Source organism: Rattus norvegicus, chromosome 8 (assembly GCF_021556685.1).
Source record: "Rattus norvegicus strain SHRSP/BbbUtx chromosome 8, alternate assembly SHRSP_T2T, whole genome shotgun sequence".
Lineage (NCBI taxonomy): Eukaryota > Metazoa > Chordata > Mammalia > Rodentia > Muridae > Rattus > Rattus norvegicus.
Window position 1 is genome coordinate 38,946,056 of NC_141541.1, and position 12,023 is coordinate 38,958,078.

The 12,023-nt window shown below is 40.0% G+C and overlaps 1 long non-coding RNA gene across 2 annotated transcripts in view; it reads right to left on the bottom strand.

Annotated features, from left to right (window-relative positions):
• The window catches only part of LOC100359711 (ubiquitin and ribosomal protein L40-like), a 93,991-nt gene that overhangs the window by 75,656 nt on the left and 6,312 nt on the right, over window positions 1-12,023 (bottom strand). For both annotated transcript variants that reach the window (XR_015628183.1, XR_015628184.1), the window contains exon 2: window positions 11,072-11,172. This is a non-coding gene — a long non-coding RNA (ubiquitin and ribosomal protein L40-like). The remainder of the gene's footprint in view (window positions 1-11,071; window positions 11,173-12,023) is intronic.

The window sequence follows — 12,023 nt, forward strand, 5'->3', positions numbered from 1 at the left end:
AGGGGCAGACATGCCTGGGAAGCCAGAGGAGACTACTCTCTGCCCATATTTCTGACTCTAGAGGAAAACACCTAGTGCCATCTGGGCCCCCTATGCACAGGGTCCTGAGTGAAGGTGGGGCAGGCCCTTCTGGTTGCTGCCCTCAAGGAGAGCTGAAACCTGGCTCTGGGAAGCGACTCCAAGCTCGAGACCAGAGGTAAGACCAACTTTTCTGCTCCAAGTGACCTGCCTGGTAGACTCAGGACACACACCCACAGGACCACCTGAAGACTAGTAGACAGGAACGACTACACACTTGAAAGCAGAACACTCTGTTCCCATAACTGGCTGAAAGAAAACAGGAAAACAGGTCTACAGCACTCCTGAAACACAGACTTATAGGACGGTCTAACCAATGTCAGAAATAGCAGAACAAGGTAACACCAGAGACAATGTGATGGCAAGAGGCAAGCACAGGAACCCAAGCAACAGAAACCAAGACTAAATGGCATCATGGGAGCCCAATTCCCCCACCAAAGCAAACACTGAATATCCAAACACACCAGAAAAGCAAGATCTAGATTTAAAATCACATTTGATCATGATAATGGAGGACTTCAAGAAAGACAGAAAGAACTCCCTTAGAGAAATGCAGGAAAACATAATTAAACAAGTAAAAGCCTATAGAGAGGAAATGCAAAAATCCCTGAAAGAATTACAGGAAAACACAATCAAACAGGTGAAAGAATTAAAAATGGAAATACAAGCAATAAAGAAAGCACAAAGGGAGACAACCCTGGATATAGAAAACCAAAGGAAGAGACAAGGAGCCATAGATACAAGCATCACCAACAGAATGCAAGAGATGGAAGAGAGACACTCAGGAGCAGAAGATTCCATAGAAATCATTGACAAAACTGTCAAGGATAATGTAAAATGGAAAAAAACTACTGGACCAAAACATACAGGAAATCCAGGACACAATGAGAAGATCAAACCTAAGGATAATAGGTATAGAAGAGAGTGAAGACTCCCAGCTCAAAGGACAAGTAAATATCTTCGACAAAAATCATAGAAGAAAACTTCCCTAATCTAAAGAAAGAGATGCCCATAAGCATACAAGAAGCCTACAGAACTCCAAATAGATTGGGCCAGAAAAGAAACTCCTCCCGTCATATAATAGTCAGAACACAAAATGCACAAAACAAAAAAAGAATATTAAAAGCAGTAAGGGAAAAAGGTCAGGTAACATATAAAGGCAGACCTATCAGAATTACACCAGACTTCTCACCAGAGACTATGAAAGCCAGAAGATCCTTGACGGATGTCATACAGACACTAAGAGAACAAAAAAGCCAGCCCAGTTTACTGTATCCAGCAAAACTCTCAATTAACACAGATGGAGAAACCAAGATATTCCATGACAAAACCAAATTTACACAATATCTTTCTACAAATCCAGCACTACAAAGGATAATAAATGGTAAAACCCAACACAAGGAGGTAAGCTACACCCTAGAAAAAGCAAGAAACTAAAAATTTTGCAACAAAACAAAGAGAAGGAAAGCACACAAACATAATCTCACATCCAAACACGAATATAACAGGAAACAACAATCACTATTCTTTACTATCTCTCAACATCAATGGACTCAATTCCCCAATAAAAAGACACAGATTAACAAACTGGATACGCAACGAGGACCCAACATTTTGCTGCCTACAAGAAACACACCTCAGAGACAAAGACAGACAATACCTCAGAGTGAAAGGCAGGAAAACAATTTCCAAGCAAATGGTCTGAAGAAGCAAGCTGGAGTAGCCATTCTAATATCGAATAAAATCGATTTTCAACCAAAAGTCATCAAAAAAGATAAGGAAGGACACTTCATATCCATCCTAGGAAAAATCCACCAAGATGAACTCTAAATCCTAAATATCTATCCTCCAAATACAAGGGCACCTACATACATAAAAGAAACCTTACTAAAGCTCAAAGCACACATTGCACCTCAAACAATAATAGTAGGAGATTTCAACACCCCACTCTCATCAATGGACAGATCATGGAAACAGAAATTAAACAGAGACATAGACAGACTAAGAGAAGTCATGAACCAAATGGATTTAACATATTTATAGAACATTCTATCCTAAAACAAAAGGATATTCCTTCTTCTCACCACTTCATGATACTTTTTCCAAAATTGAAAATATAATTGGTTATAAAACAGGCCTCAACAGATAAAGATAGAAATAATCCCATGTGTCCTATCAGACCATCAGGGGCTAAAGCTGGTCTTCAATAACAATAAGGAAAGAATGGCCACATATACATGGAAGTTGAACAATGCTCTACTCAATGATAACATGGTCAAGGAAGAAAGAAAGAAAGAAATTAAAGACTTCTTAGAATTTAATGAAAATGAAGGTACACCATACCCAAACTTATGGGACACAATGAAAGCTGTGCTAGGAGGAAAACACGTAGCTCTGAGTGCCTGCAGAAAGAAACAGGAGAGAGCATATATCAGCAGCTTGACAGCACACCTAAAAGCTCTAGAACAAAAAGAAGCAAACACACCCAAGAGGAGTAGAAGGCAGGAAATAATCAAACTCAGAGCTGAAATCAACCAAGTAGAAACAAAAAGGACTATACAAAGAATCAACAGAACTAAAAGCTGGTTCTTTGAGAAAATCAACAAGATAGATAAACCCTTAGCCAGACTGATCAGAGGACACAGAGAGTGTGTGCAAATCAACAAAATCAGAAATGAAAAGGGAGACATAACAACAGAGTCAGAGGACTCAAAAAATCGTCATATCCTACTACAAAAGCCTATATTCAACAAAACGTGAAAATGTGGAGCAAATGGAAAATTTCCTAGACAGATACAAGGTACCGAAGTTAAATCAGGAACAAATAAACCATTTAAACAACCCCATAACTCCTAAAGAAATAGAAGCAGTCATTAAAAGTCTCCCAACCAAAAAGAGCCCAGGTCCAGATGGATTCAGTGCAGAATTCTATTAGAACTTCATAGAAGACCTCATACCAGTACTATCCAAACTATTCCACAAAATTGAAACAGATGGATCACTACCGAATTCCTTCTATGAAGCCACAATTACTCTTATACCTAGACCACACAAAGACCCAAAGAAAGAGAACTTCAGACCAATTTCCCTTATGAATATCAATGCAAAGATACTAAATAAAATTCTTGCAAACCAAATCCAAGAGCACATCAAAACAATCATCCATCATGATCAAGTAGGCTTCATTCCAGGGATGCAGGGATGGTTTAATATACAGAAAACCATCAACGTAATCCACTATATAAACAAACTAAAAGATGAAAAAACCGCATGATCATTTCATTAGATGCTGAGAAAGAATTTGACAAAATTCAACACCCCTTCATGATAAAAGTCCTGGAAAGAACAGAAATACAAGGCCAATACCTAAACATAGTAAAAGCTATATACAGCAAACCAGTAGCTAATATGAAACTAAATGGAGAGAAACTTGAAGTAACCCCACTAAAATCAGGGACTAGACAAGGTTCCCCACTGTCTCCCTACTTATTCAATATAGTTCTCAAAGTCCTAGCCAGAGCAATCAGACAACAAAATGAGGTCAAAGGGATACAGATTGGAAAGGAAGAAGTCAAAATATCACTATTTGCAGATGATATGATTGTATAATTAAGTGATCCCAGAAGTCGCACCAGACAACTACTAAACCTGATAAACACCTTCAGCAAAATGGCTGGGTATAAAATTAACTCAAATAAATCAGGAGCCTTTTTCTACACAAAAAAGAAACAAGCTGAGAAAAAAATTAGGAAAATGACACTCTTCATAATAGTCCCAAATAATATAAAATACCTCAGTGTGACTTTAACTTAGCAAATGAAAGATCTGTATGATAAGAACTTCAAGCCTCTGAAGAAAGAAATTGAAGAAGATCTCAGAAGATGGAAAGACCTCTCATGCTCATGGATTGGCAGGATTAATAATAGTAAAAATGGCCATTTTACAAAATGCAATCCACAGATTCAATGCAATCCCCATCAACATTCCAACCCAATTCTTCAGAGAGCTAGACAGAACAATTTGCAAATTCATCTGGAATAAGACAAAACCTAGGATAGCTAAAACTATCCTCAACAATAAAAGGACTTCCAGAGGAATCACTAACCCCAAATTCAAGCAGTATTACAGAGCAATAGTGATAAAAACTGTATGGTATTGGTACAGAGACAGAGAGATAGACCAGTGGAATAGAATTGAAGACCCAGAAATGAACCTACACACCTATGGTCACTTGATTTTTGACAAAGGAGCCAAAAACCATCCAATGGAAAAAAGACAGCATTTTCAGCAAATGGTGCTGGTTCAACTGGAGGTCAGCATGTAGAAGAATGCAGATCAATCCATTCTTATCACCCTGTACAAAGCTTAAGTCCAAGTGGATCAAGGACCTCCACATCAAACCAGATACACTCAAACTAATAGAAGAAAAAGTGGGAAAGCATCTCGAACACATGGGCACTGGAGAAACTTTCCTGAACAAAACACCAATGGCTTATGCTCTAAGATCAAGAATTGACAAATGGGATCCCATAAAACTACAAAGCTTTTGTCAGGTAAAGGACACTGTTGTTAGGACAAAACGGCAACCAACAGATTGGGAAAAGATCTTTACCAATCCTACAGCTGATATAGGGCTTATATCCAAAATATACAAAGAACTCACAAAGGTATACTGCAGGGAGACAAATAACCCTATTAAAAAATAGGGTTCTGAGCTGAACAAAGAATTCACAGCTGAGGAATGCCAAATGGCTGAGAAACACCTAAAGAAATGTTCAACATCTTTAGTCATAAGAGAAATGCAAATCAAAACAATTCTGAGATTCCACCTCACACCAGTCAGAATGGCTAAGACCAAAAACTCTGGCGACAGCAGATGTTGGCAAGGATGTGGAGAAAGAGGAACACTCCTCCATTGTTGGTGGGATTGCAGACTGGTACAACCATTCTGGAAATCATTCTGGACGTTCCTCAGAAAATGGGCATTGAACTACTTGAGGACCTAGCTATACCTCTCTTGGGCATATACCCAAAAGATGCCCCAACATATAAAAAAGACACATGCTCCACTATGTTCATAGCAGCCTTATTTATAATAGCCAAAAGCTTGAAAGGACCTAGATGCCCTTCAACAGAGGAATGGATACAGCAAGTGTGGTACATCTGCACAATGGAATATCACTCAGCTATCAAAAACAATGACTTTGAAATTCATAGGCAAATGGATGGAACTGGAAAATATCATCCTGAGTGAGGTAACCCAATCACAGAAAGACATACATGGTATGAACTCATTGATAAGTGGCTATTAGCCAAAATGCTGGAATTACCCTAGATGCCTAGAACAAATGAAACTCAAGACGGATGATCAAAATGTGAATGCTTCACTCCTTCTTTAAAATGGGAACAAGAATACCCTTGGCAGGGAAGAGAGAGGCAAAGATTAAAACAGAGACTGAAGGAACACCCATTCAGAGCCTGCCCCACATGTGGCCCATACATATACAACCACCCAATTAGACAAGATGGATGAAGCAAAGAAGTGCAGACCGACAGGAGCCGGATGTAGATCTCTCCTGAGAGACACAGCCAGAATACAGCAAATACAGAGGCGAATGCCAGCAGCAAACCACTGAACTGAGAATAAGTCCCCCGTTGAAGGAATCAGAGAAAGAACTGGAAGAGCTTGAAGGGGCTCGAGACCCCATATGAACAACAATGCCAAGCAACCAGAGCTTCCAGGGACTAAGCCACTACCTCAAGACTATACATGGACTGACCCTGGACTCTGACCTCATAGATAGCAATGAATATCCTAGTAAGAGCACCAGTGGAAGGGGAAGCCCTGGGTCTTGCTAAGACTGAACCCCCAGTGAACTAGACTGTTGGGGGGAGGGCGGCAATGGGGGGAGGATGGGGAGGGGAACACCCATATAGATGGGAAGGGGGAGGGGTTAGGGGGATGTTGGCCTGGAAACCAGGAAAGGGAATAACAATTGAAATATAAACAAGAAATACTCACTTTAATAAAGATGGAGGAAAACAACAACAACAACAACAACAACAAAGTTGAATCAAGTTATAATTTTCACTCATGCTTTCATGAAACAATGGGAACTAGGGCATATAACCCATAGGAAAATTGTGGAAAACATATGGAATAGTATCTATGAAATGTTTAGGAGAGATCCTGGCACATTCTGAGCAAGACATACATCTTATCATTATAATTATCATCATGCACACATTGATGATAGATTGTAACAAAACAGTTAATAACCTTGTATATTCAAAAACTACTATATCCAAAATGAAAGCTTATGATTTTGCTTACTTGCTGCTGATTTTTTTGCAGAAACCTAACATAAAGCAGAGCACATTGCCCTCTTGAGCTTGGGTATCTTTCCAGTATCCATGGCCACAATCTCTCTGTCTCTGTCGCACCATCTCACTGTCTCTCTGCCTCTGTCTCTCTCTGTGTCTCTCTGTCTCTGTATTAGGGTTATCGAGAGTCACAGAATCTATGGAATGTCTATATATTAAGGGAATTCATTGTGATGACTTACAGGCTATATTCCAACTAATACAACAATGAACAGCTGTGGATGGGAAGTCCAAGAATCTAGTAGTTGCTCAGTCCCACGAGTCTAGCTGTTTGAGCTGCTCTTCTGTAGAAGTAGGTTCCAACAGATATGCTGACAAGTAAGTGCAAATAGTCGAAAAAGAGTGAATCTTCCTTTTTCCAATGTCCTTCTTTATCTAGGCTTCCAGCAGAAGATGTGGCCCAGATTAAAGGTGTGTACTATCACTCCTGGATCCAGGAATTGTTTTGTCCCAGGCTAACCTTGAACTCAGATATCTCCTTGCCTCAGCCTCCAGGGATCAAAGCTGTACAATACCTTGCCTGTGCCTAATCTTTTCATGGCCACTGTGCCTCAAGATCTCTATGCCAAGATCTAGGTCACAAACTTGTGTCTTCCAGCTTCAAGATATGGATCACATATGTGGCCTCCAAGTCTGGATTATAGTTTATTCCAAATATAGTCAAATTGACAACTAGGAATAGACATTACAGCGTTACAGTCTCTCTCTCTCTTTCTCTCTCTCTCTCTCTCTCTCTCTCTCTCTCTCTCTCTCTCTCCCCTTAGTGTGTGTGTGTGTGTGTGTTTATATGTGTGTGTGTGTGTATGTGTGTGTGTACATGTGGTGATGATGGTGGTTGATTTCTCAAAAATAGAAGACATCTTGAGAGATGCATAAGATTGCTTATCAAATAACAAAAGTGTCTAGCAAGGGAAACAAAAACATGATAACATTAAAGGCAGAGGTATCAGAAAAGAAGAAATTGGTGACTACCACAAAAAATTCAGATGGTAAGACCATCCTGGCTCCTCCCTGGCTCCTCTCCCACCTGCTCTAACCCATAGCAGCTTTCCTCATGAGGAGTCCTAGGCTAGTAGATGTCCTCAGCCAGCTGCAATTGGCCTCCTCAGTCCAAAAGAATGATTTAGCTCCTTTGTCTGTGACCTCTCACTTCTGACTATTTTCCAGACCATCCAATTGGGTTCCCTTCAGCTGGGTCAACTCTGTAGTAGCTGGCAGAGAAGCCCACGGGAAAAAAAGTGAGTGTTTGTATCTTCATGCTGGCATCTGGTAATTTTTCTCTATATGTGTGTACTTGCCTTTCTCCCTAAATTGTCTGTTACCATTTTCTTTTCTTTCTTGTTTTTTTCTTTTTCATCTAAATGGTACCACTAATGCAATGAGAGAGAAAGAATAGAGCCAAAATTCATTAAAATACAATAACAAAATAACCCACAGCTCAGAATGCTGAGGTAGTTCAAAGCAGCTCTCCTCCGCCTCCTCCTCCTGGTCCTCGTCCTAGTCCTCCTCCTCCCCGTCCCCTTCCTCCTCCTCCCCCTCCCCTTCCTCCTCCTCCTTATCTCTCTTTGCCAGCCACCTCCCCAACCTCTACATTAGTCTCTCTCTTAGTGATTGAATTTCTGTAATTTGACTGCCTAGCTCCCCATCCTAGATCCTCATTTCCTTACTTCTCCCATCCCATTCCTCCATCCTCCTTTCTCTTCTGAACTATTTTCTTTCACAGCCATCATTTTCTGTTCCCTCCGACTCTCCACTGGCCATTCCAGTAGATGCTGTGCACTTTTAGCAGGAAAAACTGGAAACTGAGAGCACAGGGAGAATATTCTGAATGAATACCAAAGGAAATGGGAGTCAGTCATTCCTCCTCAATGTAGCAGAGTAGCCAGAGTCAATCAAAAGTGAAGAGCAAGGAGATATTAGGAAGAGCCCACCACAAGGGGATGCCAGGATAGCAAGGCACATGGTTTGTGACAGAAAGGTGTACAGGAAAACACTGGTCTGGGAGAGAAAAGGCCAACTCTGTCACTCAGTGACTTAAATAGGTACTTATACAGATGCTTAAATTCTGTGAGCCTTATTTATAAAATGAACATCAAAACAGCAGCTATTTCAAACATGTGTTAGAAGATCAAATGAATGACGTGTGACTATAGTATGACTGCCAGCCAGTACAATCAATTTTGAACTCTCTTTTGAGGACCATGTTTACTGGTTGCCCCAGAACCAACACATGACTTTCCATGTGATAGACAGTTAATATATTGAATTAATTACTGTCCTCTGCCACATCCTGCATGACTTGGTTCTGGAAAGCTGACTGGGGTGATGAAAAAGAAGACACACAGAGAGGAAAGCTGGCATCATGTGAGCTGCTCTTGCTCTGATCTAGAACACCTACCACAAAACCTGCAAAACTCAAAACTTGGAACATTTGTTATGTACATCACAAAGAGGAGAGGTTACTGAGTCTCTGTAGGAGATCTCTGTAAGAGAGCAGTCTTAAGTTGTAGTGATTCAGGAGGAGGAAGTTCTTGTTGCTAGTTTTTGCACATACTGTCCAACCAAAGTAAGGTTTCACCAATTCTCTGAGCATGACCTAAGGGGAAACACTGCCATTCCCATAGGTCTAAGGCATTGAGGTCCTTGACATGACTGTCCCCATGTCAACAATACACATTGACTCAGGTCTTCATCTGTTCCCCACATATATCACACACTTTGGAGCCTCCTACTTCATTCCAAAAATATCTCCCTTTTCTACTTAAGATTATTAGGACAAAATAAAACACGTTTCTGTCCTGTAATAAATCCCCTCTCCCGAATCCCTTAGCAATGATTTTGCTAATGAGTTGAAATAAACTGACAAAACGTTCCTGTTGTATTACTGCCTTCAAAGATGGAAGGCGCAAAACTATCTTTACAGTTTGAGTCTAATTATTTGTGCTATAAATGTACATACTTCAAAACTAATGTTAATAACTAAATACTATTACCTCAAAACATTGGTATTTATTATTTCCAGACTGTAAGGTTATGATTGATTTTAATATTTTGGTCTTTTAGGAATTTTAACATTAAGTAATATATTAATAATTAAAGGAAACATTAAATGCAATTTTGAGGAAGGACTAAGAACAGCTATATGCTTATTTTTCAAGTTTTAATTTATTGATGCTGCATTCTCAATAAAAATAAATGAATGTAGGAACAAAAGCCTATAGAGGACCCATGAGCATATGATTTATTTCATTTCTAGGATAGCATGCCTAAATCATAATGCCTTTGTTCTCTCTGTTTACTGACACCATTATCACTCCATATAGACAATTTGATCTGTAATTTCGTGTTAGTGGTCATGCTGCAGAAGACAGAAGAAGAAGGAGGTGCCCACATTCATAACTCATGTGAACTTCCTAATGTCCCCTCTCAATCACCTGACAGCTACAGTCTACAGGCAATTCACTTATACTTGTCCTTGAAAGAGTCATGCTTGGTAACCCCTGAGGGAGCTTCAGCCTGTTGTTTCTACAAGTGTGCAGTTGACAGAGTTAGTGTGTCAAGATCCATTTGGAGCTGTGTGTGTGTGTGTGTGTGTGTGTGTGTGTGTGTGTGAAATAGTTAGATGATAGATAGATAGTTAGATAGACAGATGATACAGATATACACATATACACATATGCACATGCACATCATAGACACAGATACAGAAGATACAGATAATCTCCTGGCTAGAATAATACACCTGGTCATAAATAAGGAAGGGATTCTCTGAAATGTTTTGGTTTTGTTTCCTTTGTGTGCACATCGCGTCCTTTCACATCCTTTAAAGAGCTTGCTACTCTTCGGAAAGACACACCTCTACCCAAACACTCTCCTTAGTCACCAAGTTCTCGACTACGGGAAGAATGAACACAGATGCTTATGTTTGCTCATGGATTTTTATGTACTTAAAGCTGGCAATGTTCACAAACCAGCTTTCTTTGTCCCATTCTCTGTCGAAGTGGGCTTTTTGTTTGCTTCTCTGGGATGTAACTGTGTTAGCAGAGGTACACCAAGGGACCCTGCTTTAGCAAAGGTGAATAAAGATATCCTTTTAAAGGGAAAGGTTAAGCATGTCAAACCTTGCAGACATTCTGAACTCCACGAGAAGCAACTGCACTGTAAAAACCTAAGCTTTTACAAAGCCAGGACTTGCAATTTAATTCAGCTTCTTTGTGGGAAGCCAACTATTGGTAATGTTAAGCAAGAGTTCTGGACATAAGGAGAAGTATCTGAGACACTGGGATTTTCCCTGTTCCCCAGGGATCTGTGCATTGAAATGCCATTCTTGGACCTGCTTTTAAAATTTCTGTTCCTGAAAGATATTTCATAAGCATTTCAATAAGATATACATGATTTTAAAGGGCAGTTTTAACCCATGTTTTGGACCATAATAGCTACAAAGGAGAAATTTTTGGGGGTATTCTTTGGTGTTTTTCGAAACAGCTTAGGGAAGGAAACACTAGTTTGTTGTGTGAGCCTAAGCTTTAACCTTAAAATTCTTTGTGTGTAGGACAAACCTTTTGTTTCACATTAATGCATGTTTGGTGAATTCCGTTGAGCGCCTTACCTTAACCCTCTTCTTTTCACACTCACTTAATTTAAGAAAAGTCACACAGACTCCCAGCTCCGGTATGCCTTCCCTGATGGCAATAGATGTGAAGATTCTCCCTGAGGGAAAAAACATACACACATGGGATGGGGGTGTGCACCTATACACAGAAATATACACACCAAAGCAAGTACAGACACAGGTGTGCATACCCAGAGCCACACATGCGCTCTTGCACACATACCAGACATCACTCAAGTTACTTTGATTTCAAATATATATCTAGATTTAACCTACCCTTCCTAATGCATGAGTCATTTATCTTCACGTAGACTCCAACATTTTTTATTTATTTATTTATTAAATTTATTTATTTTATGTATATAGGTACACTGTAGCTGTCCTCAGACACACCAGAAGAGGGCATCAGATCTCATTACAGATGGTTGTGAGCCACCATGTGGTTGCTGGGATTTGAACTCAGGACCTCTGGAAGAACAGTCAGTGCTCTTAACCGCTGAGCCATCTCTCCAGCCCTCCAACATTTTTTTAAGCTTATAAGATTTCAATGTTTGGCTCAATAGTGTTCCTTAGATAGCTCCCAACCTTCAGAACAAATTTTCCTTTTAATATTGGGTCACTGGGCACCTAGTGCCTTCCAAAAATGCCATTTGTCTCCACCAGCTTATTTTCTCATCGGCTGTAAATACATAGATCTGTGTTGTTGTTGTTGTTGTTTTTGTTAGGAACTCTGTCAACAGAACTTGCCTATTCCTCTTCTACAGTCACAGGAAGAAAAAGTCACAGAGAATGTCAAAACCCAGAGATCTCCCAAAGCGCAAAGCCTTTTGTAACTAGATTTCACAACATAAACCACTTTTGCGAGGCTTCCAGAATGGCAGGCACAATAGTAAATCGACGGTGCCATCTGCCAAATGGCCTGGAGAGGCTGAGAACCATCGGACTCATT